The sequence below is a fragment of the Neomonachus schauinslandi genome, chromosome 1, assembly GCF_002201575.2.
Source record: "Neomonachus schauinslandi chromosome 1, ASM220157v2, whole genome shotgun sequence".
NCBI lineage: Eukaryota > Metazoa > Chordata > Mammalia > Carnivora > Phocidae > Neomonachus > Neomonachus schauinslandi.
In genome coordinates this window covers 120,711,424-120,723,692 of record NC_058403.1, presented here as the reverse complement: position 1 = coordinate 120,723,692, position 12,269 = coordinate 120,711,424, and the positions used below count along the sequence as shown (strand labels likewise).

The 12,269-nt window shown below is 39.5% G+C and overlaps 1 protein-coding gene across 3 annotated transcripts in view; it reads right to left on the bottom strand.

Annotated features, from left to right (window-relative positions):
- The window catches only part of PIK3CB (phosphatidylinositol-4,5-bisphosphate 3-kinase catalytic subunit beta), a 201,697-nt gene that overhangs the window by 162,547 nt on the left and 26,881 nt on the right, over positions 1 to 12,269 (bottom strand). Inside the window, exon 1 of one of the 3 annotated variants that reach the window (XM_044920377.1) lies at positions 7,788 to 7,862. The exons of the other annotated variants lie outside the window; for them this stretch is intronic. The gene's annotated coding sequence lies outside the window, so the exon portion shown is untranslated. Of the gene's footprint in view, positions 1 to 7,787; positions 7,863 to 12,269 lie in introns of those variants that run through there. 3 annotated transcript variants of the gene reach the window in all.

Below are 12,269 nucleotides of genomic sequence, written 5' to 3'. Positions count from 1 at the left end.
ACCTAGTACGCAGTGAAGAACCAGATTAAGATTGCTAGTGTAAGAGTGTTTGTCTGTTCTTCTTTCTTTTTGTTTAACAAATGGAGATTATATATTCAGGGTTTTTTAAAATAAAGTTTTCAAAAAACCAATATAGCCACAAGCATAGGGAAAAAATGGACACTCTCATTAGAGGATAAAAATAAAAATTAAAACCACAATAAGATACTTTGTAGCCACCAAAATAAGTAAAATTTAAAGAAACTAAGAATACCCAGGCTTGCTGAGAATGTGGAGCAATGGAAATTCACATACCCTATGACATAGGAATTCCAACCATAGATTATTCATCCAAAAGAACTATGTACACATTTCACCAAAAGATACTTACTAGAATGAGAAATAAAACTACAGAGACCCCATTTTCCACGTATCCGTTTAGCAAAAATCCCTGTTTGCCAAGGTACTTTCTAAAGATTTATTTATTTTAGAGAGCGAGCGAGCTCTAGGGTGCATGCGGGGGGCGGGGGGAGAGGGAGGAGCAGAGGGACAGGGATAAAGAATTTCAAGCAGGCTGCATGGGGAGCATGGAGCGCGACAGGGAGCTCAGTCGGAGGACCCTGAGATCACCACCTGAGACGAAAACAAGAGTCCAAGAGTCCGACGCTCAACCAACTGCGCCACCCAGGCACTCTGCCAAGGTACTTTCTTGTCAAGGCTGTGAAGAAATGCCTATTATCAGGGTGCCTGGGTGGCTCAGTTGATTAAGCATCTGCCTTCAGCTCCGGTCTTGGTCGTGCTCATTCTCTCTCTCAAATAAACAAACAAAATCTTAAAAAAAAAAATGCCTATTATCCACCATAACAACAAAATGGTAATTATGTGAATTATGTGAAAGATGTAGTAACTAGCCTTAACTGTGGTAAATATTTTGCTATATATACGTATGTCAAATCATCACATTGTACACCTTAAACTTACACAATGTTGTATGTCAATTAAATCCGAATAAGCTTGCAAGAAAGAAATACACATTAGTCCTTATAATCAGTGTGAGAGTCTGGGTCCAAACATGAGGGCATTTTGGCACTACCTATCAAAATTACAAAGATATATGGCCTCTGATTAGTAATACCGCATCTGAATTGATTCCATAATTTTATACTTGCTTATGGACAAATGACATATACAAGGCAATTCACTACAACACTGTTATAATAATAAAAAACTGTAAACAACCCGGGGTGCCTGGGTGGCTCAGTCCGTTAAGCGACCAACTAGATTTCAGATCAGGTCATGATCTCAGGGTCGTGGGATGGAGCCCTGCATTGGGCTCCACACTCAAGAGTGCAGTCTGCTTATCCCTTTCCCTCTGCTCCTTGCCACCTCCCTCCCCACCCCGTGCTTGCACTTTCTTTCTCTCTCTCAAATAAATAAATGGAATCTTTAAAAAAATTTTTTTTAAAAACTAGAAACAACCCAAATGTCTACCAACAGAGAATTGGTTAAATAAAGTATCCAAAAGGAAACCATACAAACTAAAAAAAGAAGAAGAAGAAAATAAAATAAAATTATACATACTCTATGGAAAATCTTCTGTGAAGATTTCCATTGTTAAGAAACACAATATGTAAAGGGAAGGATGGGAAGACCAATTTGCAGAATAGGGATAATATGCTGGCTTTGGTGGGTTTTGGACAGTGGAGATAGAAAGAAATAAGAATCTGTATTTTCATTTTCTTTATTTACATAAAGAAACTCTAGAAGAATACATAAATTAATAAAAAGTTTCCTGGGTGGGGTAAATGCGCTGGAGGAATGGGGTAAAAACAAGAACAGGATGACTGAGGCTAGGGGTGGGAAGGTTTACATTGTTTAACTTTTTTATGTTTATTTTAAATTTTTGCTTTGTTTTATTTATTTGAGAGAGCAAGAGAGAACAAGGGGGGGAGAGGCAGAGGGAGAAGCAGACTTCCTGCTGAGCAAGGAGACCGATGTGGGGCTCTATCACAGGACCCTGAGATCATGACCTGAGCCAAAGGCAGATACTTAACTGAGCCACCCAGGAGCCCCTAACTTTTTTATGTTTAAAAAGTTTTTAATCCCACAGGAATTACTACTAAATAGATCAGTAAACTAATAAACCAAAATAGGGTCCAAATACTATCAACATACACATATGATGACAAGAACTATTCTTTTACCATCTCTGTAACTGAGACCCCAGCACTGCCCATCTATCTCACTGAAGTCTATAATATGACTATGTCCATCGGCTTAAGTCATCAGTCCAAGATCCCTAAAACTTAGTCTTCTGAAGATATTTTCTCTATAATTCCATTTTGCTTCTCTTAGGTTTAAGGTCAACCTCTTCTCCCTTAGTTACACACACACACACACACACAAACTTCTCCAGTCTCTTCAGAACAAAAGCCTCACCTAAGGGTTCTCACTTACGAGTCCAGAGGTTAGTCTTTTCTACTCACCAGCAATTCACCCCAACAACTAAGTCATGGTCTAATAAATAAGGGAACCCACAAAATGAAGCCATCCAGAATTTGCCAACCAAATGAGACTACAGAATGAGATAACCCCATCATGAATTATCCTACTTAAGAAATTATTTCATACACTATTCATTTACCTAAAGTGCAAAACACTATGGTATCTATTAAGATGCTGCTCATTCCAGCACCCTGTCCATCAGGCCAACTCCTATGCACCTGTACCAATTCAGGTGACATTTTTTCTCTAGAGCCCTTCCTAATTCCCCAAGGCTCACTTCCATGGGATCCTGCTGTGACCTGTGTCAGTTTATTATTAGCTTTAAATCATTACATTACAAATATTAGTTTGCTTATCTTCCCTATTGGGACTGTGAACCTCAGGACAAGGAGAGAGTCATATTCATATTTATAATCCAAGTACTTAGCAGAGTGCCTTTACAAATGGCAGGTAATCAAAAGGGCTCACTAAATGAATTAAAGAAACTACACATGTAGGCAAACTGTGAGCATGGTTGAAATCCCACTTAATGTTCTCTTAGACCCAAAGGCATTTTACTTCATTCAGTCCCTGCTTTGAAGGAAACAGCAACTCCAATAACACTCTACCTTACTGAAATTACTAATATCTTACATTAATATGAAACAAATTGAAAATATTATCTCAATCACTTCATGAATGTTGCATAAAACTATTTCAAAAATATGTGTGTCTCAGGGCACCCGGGTGGCTCAGCTGGTTGAACATCTGCCTTTGGCTTGGGTCATGATCTCAGGGTCCTGGGATTGAGCCCCACATCGGGCTCCCAGCTCAGCAGGGGAGTCTGCTTCTCCCTCTCCCTCTGCCCCCACGCGTGCTTTCTCTCTCGCTTTCTCTCTCCAATAAATTAAAACCTTTAAAAAAAATGTGTGTTGGGGTACCTGGGTGGCTCAGTCATTAAGCATCTGCCTTCAGCTCAGGTCATGATCCCAGGGTCCTGGGATCGAGCCCCGCATCAGGCTCCCTGCTCTGCAGGAAGCCTGCTTCTCTCTCTCCCACTCCCCCGCTTGTGTTCCTGCTCTCGCTACTCTCTCTCTCTCTGTCAAATGAATAAATAAAATCTTTTAAAAAAAAAAAAAGTGTGTCTATTCAAAGCTAATCAAAACACAGTTGATGGAGTGCTAAATTTTATGACTTTTATTTTTTTTTTTAAGAAATTATGAGTTAGGGGCACCTGGGTGGCTCAGTCGTTGGGTGTCTGCCTTCAGCTCAGGTGCCTGCCTGCTCCTCAGGAAGCCTGCTTCTCCCTCTCCCACTCCCCCTGCTTGTGTTCCCTCTCTGGCCATGTCTCTCTGTCAAATAAATAAATAAAATCTTTAAAAAAAAAAAAATATATATATATATACATACACACAGCATCTTCTAAGAAGGTAGCCAGGACTATAGGGATCAGACATTTCTCCACATAGTGTCTTAAACACTAACTTATACAAGCTTTCCATTTGGGCTGTCCCAAGTGGCCTGAGGAAGAGTAAGCAGAGACTAGAATAATCAACTATTCATATACACCCAAGAACTATATGGCACGTGTTTATCATTCAGCATCTTTTCATATTTTATCAAATACTGGTGAAAACTAGGAACTAAGGAGAAAAGCAAATTTTAAGGATGCCTGTTAAATACATCCTAGTTAACTGTGAACCTGTCCTCCAAATCCAGGAACTCAACAGAGCTTTCTATTTTGTCAGAGAATGAACAGCAGACAGAAAGAACTAGGAAACAAATGCCTGTATACTGATCCATGCATACACACATCTATATTTATTGTGTCTATCTAAAAAGACCAGTAATTCATACTGATCTCAGATTCTAATCCAATCACAATGTCATTCAAGCCATATTTACAACTCTCTTTACCACAGTGATAAATCTCTATCTTCAATATATTGGTAAACTCACTTACTCCTAAAGTATATAAGGTAGTACGGAATTCCTAATTCAAACAAAAAACAATTCTAATAACAATAGCTCAGTATTTGTTTACAGATTTTTTTGTTTTGAGCTTGGGGTTTATAGTCAAAATTCTGTGTCGTTAATTGGTTTTTTTATTCTCCCTTTTTTTTTAAAAAAAGATTTTATTTATTTGACACAGAGAGAGAGTCAGAGAGAGAGCACAATTGGGGCAGAGGGAGAAGCAGGCTCCCCGCTGAGCAAGGAGCCCCAACAGGGGGCTCAATGATCCCAGTACGAAGGCAGCTGCTTAACTGACTGAGCCACCCACACGGCCCTCTTCTCCCTTCAACGTGGTTGTTATTTATTAGAAATCCAATTAGGCTCATTTGTTTGTGTTTTTATTTCATTTGGGTTTCTTCCTTCCCATCCTGATAGATTTTATTTATTTTTGATTATGTGAAACATTAATATGGTTCCAAAGTCAGACCTACACAAAAAGATACATTCACAAAAGCACCCCTCTCTCCATCCCTACTACTTTCATTCCCATCCCCTTCCTTTCCACAATGTTCCCACCCAAATCCTGTAAGAAACCAATCTCATTAGTTCTGGATTACCTTCCTTGTATTTATTTTTGGACAAATGTGCAAATACTTATCTATATTCTTATTTCCCTCTTTTCTTACATAAAAGGCAACATGCTTTTTTCCATTAACAGTATGTCCTAGAAATTACTTTGTATCCATTCACAGAGCTCTTTCACATTCTTTTCTTACATCTGCACTGTACTCCATTGTGTGGAATTACCACTGTTGATGGGTATTTATATTGTTTCCCATATTTTTACAATGCTACAATGTAAACTATTGACATCCTCTGTTCTGTTCCCCCTCTAACACCATCTCAGACAAAACCAAAAACAAACAAAAAAAACTGGCTCTACCTCCAAAACATACCAAACTCACTCAACACTACCACTATTCCTGACACAGCCTCAGTCTAAGTCATCCTTAGTATTTCTTGGCTGTTTTGCTGCAAAACCCTCCTAATCAGTCTCTCTGCCTCTACTCTAGCCTCTCTACAATTCAACTGTGCCCGAGGAACCCAAAATGTACTTTGTAGAGCATAAATCAGGTAACTCCCAATTCTTTGCTTAAAACCTTCCAAAAGCATCCCCTTGTAACCCTACCTGAGTTGCACCTATGACCTACAGAAACCCTACATGATCTCTTATCTGTCTACCTCTGCCCTCATCTTCCACTCTCTTCCTCATTAACTACTCTTTAGCCATACTGGTTTGCTTTCCATTCCTCCCCACACTTTTTCCTTACTTAGGGTTTTTTTATACTTGCTGTGCTTTCAGCTTCAAATGTTCTGCCCCAGGTCATCTGTCACCTTCTAACATTCATGTCTCAACCAAAAGTTACCTCTTCTAAGAGATTTTATGTGTATAAACAGTGTTAAGATATAACCTGGGTCATTTTCTACTACTTTATCACCGTCATAATACTTGCTAATTAGTACTTGCAATTCTCATTTATTATTTATATTTTTGTTTCTTCCACTGGAAAAGAGGGAAAGATAGCTTTTTGGGGTTTTTTTTTTAAGATTTTATTTTCAAGGGGAGCCTAGGTGGCTCAGTCGTTAAGCGTCTGCCTTCAGCTTAGGTCAGGATCCCAGGGTCCTGGGATCGAGCCCCGCATCGGGCTCCCTGCTCAGTGGGAAGCCTGCTTCTCCCTCTCCCACTCCCCCTGCTTGTGTTCCCTCTCTCGCTGTGTCTCTGTCAAATAAGAAAAAAAAAATTTTTAATTTAAAAAAAAAAAGATTTTATTTTTAAGTAATCTCCACACTCAATGTGGGGCTCGAACCGTGAAGCCCAATGTGGAGCCCAACACAGGGCTCAATCTCACAACCCTGAGATCATGACCTGAAGCTGAACTCAAGAGTTGGACAGTTAACGAACTGAGCCACCAAGGCACCCCCAAAAAATAAAATCTTAAAAAACATATTACTGAGAACTCAAAAGCTCTTGTCTATGTAAGTTATATCAACATTTGCTGAATTTGAAGTTAAAACTGAGGATTTTAAAATATTTACCATGTAAAAGTTAATAAGCCTATTAAACAGGGGCGCCTGGGTGGCTCAGTCGTTAAGCGTCTGCCTTCGGCTCAGGTCATGATCCCAGGATCCTGGGATCGAGCCCACATCGGGCTCCCTGCTCAGCGGGAAGCCTGCTTCTCCCTCTCCCACTCCCCCCGCTTGTGTTCCCTCTCTCTCTGTGTCTCTCTCTGTCAAATAAATAAAATCTTAAAAAAAAAAAAAATAAGCCTATTAAACGTTTACTTAAAACATTTTATTTTTAGGGGCGTCTGGGTGGCTCAGTCAGTTAAGCGTCAACTTTTAATTTCAGCTCAGGTCATGCTCTCAGGGTCATGAGACGGAGCCCCCACGCTGGGCTCTGCGCTCAGCATAGAGTCGGCTTGAGATTCTCTATCTCTGCCTCTTCTCCTTCCCCTGCTCATGCTCACTCACTCTCTCTCTCTCAAAATGAGTAATAAATAAAAGCTTTAAAAAAGGTTTATTTTTAAACATATTTTAGCTTTAAAAAATTTTTCAAAATAAAACTTTTAGTAAGAACAGTAATACAGCTTTATACTTCTGCAAATCTCCTAATGTCTGGCTTAATAGAAGACAGCTAGGGGTGCCTCAGTTTTGGCTCAGGGCATGACCTCATGGACATGAGATCAGGCCCCACATCAGGCCCCGCATCAGGCCCCACATCAGGCTCTGCACTGAGTGTGGAATTTGCTTGAGATTCTCTCTCCCTCTCCCTCTGCCCCTCCCACTCCTGCTCTCTCTCTCTCTCTCTAATAAATAAATAAGGGCACCTGGGTGGCAGAATCAGTTAAGCATCTGCCTTCTGCTCAGGTCATGATCACAGGGTCCTGGGATTGAGTCCCACACAGGGCTCCCTACTCAGCAGGGCGTCTGCTTCTCCCTCTCCCTCTGCCCCTCCCCTCCACTTGTGTTCTCTCTCATGTTCTCTCTCTCAAATAAATAAAATCTTTTAAAAATAATAAAATAAATAAATAAAGACGATGACAACGATGACGACAGCCAGATTCTCATTTCTGCTTCTGTATTCAATCTATTGTGATACCACAAGTTATACTGCCTCTTGAAAACTCTTTCATATTTTGTAAGTGAATGAGAGCAAAACTAGCAAATAATGTCTTAAGTTATGAAAACAGTTTTGACCTTACAGATCTGTTATGAGCTCAGGGACCACCAGGGTGTCCCCATACTTTGAAAACTACTGCTCCATTCTGTACTCCTACAATACCCTGCTAGGCTCTATCATTTGCACTTACCACAAGGCATCAGAATTATCTGTTCATTTGTCTGTCTTCGTCTTAAAGTTCCTTTAAGCCATGAACCATGAGCCTTCAACCTTGCATCCCCAGTACCTCAGAAAGCATATTCCATATATCCTTCTCAATAAACACTCCATGAATAAATGATAGAGGAAAATACACACCTTAATATAAAAAGATATATGTGAATAAAGTAGATTTCCCATGTCCAGTTCTTTAGCTAACAGAAATGCATAAAAGAAAAATCTTACAATACACTTATAATAATTCCAGACATAGAATAAAGGATACCTGGTATGGCCACACTAGATTACACCTTTTCAAAGTTCAGCGCTGTGTCAGCGCTGAGGGAACTAGGAAAGCAGATCCTAAAAAGTATCTTAGACTGTAAACAAACACCCACTGCTCCAGTCTTCTGTCTAAATAAAAGTATCCACCTCTGCAACAAAACAATTTAACCACTGTTTTTAAAAAAAAAAATGGGTGGGGAGAAGTGTTGGTGTCTAGGTAGGGAGAGTGCCAGTGACTGATGACTAACACTGAAACAGGTATTCTCAGCTTACGAATTTCTTGAAATTTTGTCAAATTAGAATATGAAAAAATATATTTTCCTGTACTTATTTGCAATGTTTTTCAAATCAATGCCACCTTACATTTCTATGAATGAACATCTTCCTCTCAATCAAATTAAACAACATCATAACATTACTGAAGATAAGACACATATGTGTATGTCTTACTTAACCTAGCCCAGTACCTTGATGCTCAACCATTATGTCTAGGTTCATCCATTAATGGGATATCAAAGTACCAGCACCAAGGAAAAAGAGATCCTTTTTGCAGTAAGACCTAGGATGGGGTTGGGATCAAGACGAAGAGAAAAGCTCTTAGAACAATTCTCAAGAGGGATGGGGAAATTCAATGCAGAGCTAAAGGAGTTTGGGGCTCTAGGGGAGCAGCGTGCACACACTAGAGTGATGGCCTCCTTCTCTAGGTCTGTACTCTAAACCATAAAATCAAACTCTAAAATGCAGAGGCTTTCTCCCACACTTTGCAGGAAGTCTTGGTAGCTTGCATGCCCAAGAAAGTCCCAACCTCTTGGCAGAACAAATCTGACATTCCAAAGGTCTGAATTTTGACCAGTCAGCTCACTAGTATTTCACATACTGGCAAAGAGTTAAATTGCTTACAACAAACAGGTTAACACTGTTACTATATTTTCTAGATAAGAAAATAGGAACAGAAGTAACCTGACAAATTACTTGACCTCTTATGGAGAAAAAGCCATGTGAGTATTTTAGAAAATAATAGTCATCAAAATAATTTCCTAGCCCCATAAAATTTTATGAAAGCAGAACTCTTTAAACTTTTAGAACTTAAAATCACAAAATATTTTTGCATTAGCAACACAACTTGTAAATACAGAACCATACTAAGACATTCACTTTGGATAACCTTAGAACATTGTTTGTAGAACCATAATATTATGGTTTAGAAAATAAGCTTTTCTTATTTTCTAGTTTTGACACAGGAAAAAAAAGTATTATCAATTATGTTCACTAAAATTTCACTATACTCTCAATTTTATTTATTTTTTATATTACCTATTCAAAGAGCCTTCCATGGCCTTTAAATCGATATAACATTATTCTCATTTGATAATCTCACCAACTGTTAAGAACAGCTCTACAGGGGCACCTGTGTGGCTCAGTCGGTTAAGCGTTTGCCTTCAGCTCAGGTCATGATCCCGGGGTCTTAGGATGCAGCCCCACATCTGGCTCCCTACTCAACGGAGAGCCTGCTTCTCCCTCTCCCTGCCTGTGGCTCTGCCTATTCGTGCTCTCTCTCTCTATCAAATAAATAAATAAAATCTTTAAAAAAAGAGAGCAAGAACAGCTCTACAAAATAAACTAAAATCTGGGCGCCTGGGTGGCTCAGTTGGTTAAGCGACTGCCTTCGGCTCAGGTCATGATCCTGGAGTCCCGGGATCGGGTCCCGCATCGGGCTCCCTGCTCGGCGGGGAGTCTGCTTCTCCCTCTGACTCTCCTCCCTCTCATGCTCTTTGTCTCTCATTCTCTCTCTCTCAAATAAATAAATAAAATCTTTAAAAAAAAAAAAAAAAAAAAAAAAAATAAACTAAAATCTGGTCATTAAATACAAGACATACAATTCCTTAGGAATTCTTTTTCTTTCCTAGGTATACTGTGAGCAGCCTTTAGCAAACTCATTTAGTATTAAAAAAAAAAAAAATCAGCATCAGGAAATCCACTTCCCATTTTAAAAGGATTCTTCTTTCCCCTTACAAAAAAAATCAGAATTTCCTTAATTAGATCACCAGAGCAAGAGTTTCTATATTGACTAAGAGAAAGATGGATTAACACACAATTATAAATACATCAGTGCTTTGTTTATAAAACCTTCAGTGGTTTTTCAGGCTTGAAAAGAAACCTTACAGAGAACCACCACTGTACTCATCCAGCCACATGGTAACTAAACATGCTCAGCAGACAGAGGAGCCCTAGTAATGACTGAACTGACATTCTATCTGGTTAAGGCTAGAACTGAAGAGAAGGATCTGAACTCCAGAGAATCTGGCATCTGTTTAATCAAAATTACTCTGGAGTGAGTTAGACTTGAAGAGACCAATAGGAGGTAAAGAGCTGGAATGTCCAGGAGAAAAATAAACTGACATTAGGGAACTAGTGAGAAGATCGGCGATTTCTGGGATTACCCTGGAAAACAAGTCGACAGGCCAGTGATGATGTTGAACATGCTGGACACTGAAAAGCACAATCATCAAAACACAAGAAACTAGAAAATTGCAGGTATCCCTAGGCAGGGGAACAGAGGCTTACTTTTCACAACAAATTTTTGTACATTTAAGATTTATACTATATGCAATCATTCCACAACTCCTATAGCTCTTTGTGGCAGTGCCCTCAAACACATAAATTATATCCTTACATATAGATGTGTTAACCACTATTCTGAATTTGAGCCATTTATTACAGTATGTCAATTTGCCTTCATTGTTTCTTTCACTGGCCATAAACCATATGTTAGATCATACAGAATCTGAACCAAATGTTTCAAAGTAAAATCTAAATCTTATTTACTCATTACAGGAATGCTTGAATGGCTAAAGACTGAAAACCTAAAAGTCTACCAATAGAAGGCTGGTTAGGTACATTATGGTACATCCACATATGGGAATGCTTTGCTTGCAACTATAACAAAACAAAACAAAAAGTCCTGGGGCACCTGGGTGGCTCAGTTGGTTAAGTGTCCAACTCTTGGTTTCAGCTCAGGTCAAGATCTCAGGGTCATGAGATTGAGCCCTGCATCAGGTTCTATGCTCAGGGTGGAGTCGGCTTGAGAGTCCCGTTCTCCTCTCCCTCTGACCCTCCCCCATGCTGCACATGCACATTCTATTTCCCTCCCTCTCTCTAAAATAAGTGAATAATGGGGCGCGTGGGTGGCTCAGTCGTTAAGTGTCTGCCTTCGGCTCAGGTCATGATCCCAGGGTCCGAGGACCAAGCCCCACATGAGGCTCCCTGCTCAGCAGGAAGCCTGCTTCTCCCTCTCCCAATCCCCCTGCTTGTGTTCCCTCTCTCGCTGTCTCTCTGCCAAAAAATAAAATAAAATCTTTTTTAAAAAAAAAGTAAATAATCTTTTTTAAAAAGTCTTTAAAAATTTGGATTGATCACAATAAAAAAATTTGGAAAGATCTCCAAGACACGTTAAATGAAAAAAAAAAAAAAACAATGTGCAGAACAATGTCTGGAGTATGTTCTCATTTTTGTTAAAAAAAAAAAGGAAGGGGATATATACAAAGATACGTATTTGTATATATAAGCACTCAGGAAAAATGCATTTGCAACCACTGGTTGCCTCAGGGAATGAAAATTGCAGGGCTGGACAACAGATAGAAGAGACATTTTTCACTGTATGCTCTGTTTCCTTTTGAATTGTGAACCACGGAAGGGTATTACCTGTTCAAAATCAATAATTAAAAAATAAAAACTAAATCCAGCATCTGAGGCATCTAATTCCTGTACTTATCTCACTCGCTAGCATTTTCAATCCCTTCATACCAACTAGATCTTTCCCTCTGACTCCAAAAACATACACACCTCACTTGTCCCTCCCTCCCTCCCTTCCTCCTAACCTTTTTCTCTTCCTTCCTTAACAGCCAACATCATCTATTTGTCTGCCCTTACTGCCTACAATCTAGATTTTGTCCCATCCCTCAACTGAGAAAGTTTCAACACCAATTCTTGCCCGAGGTCACATGGCTAATAACTCAGTCTGGTTCCAAGACGGTAACAGAAAAGTTGTGTCTTGGGTTTCAGTATTGCCTTGGGAAGACCCCCAAGGATATTTCATTCCTATCCTTTATTCCTCTAACCTTAACTTTTTTCCTTCCCTTCATTCTTCTACCTTTCCCTGGATTTTCTCCTGCTCATCTTCCTTCCTTGG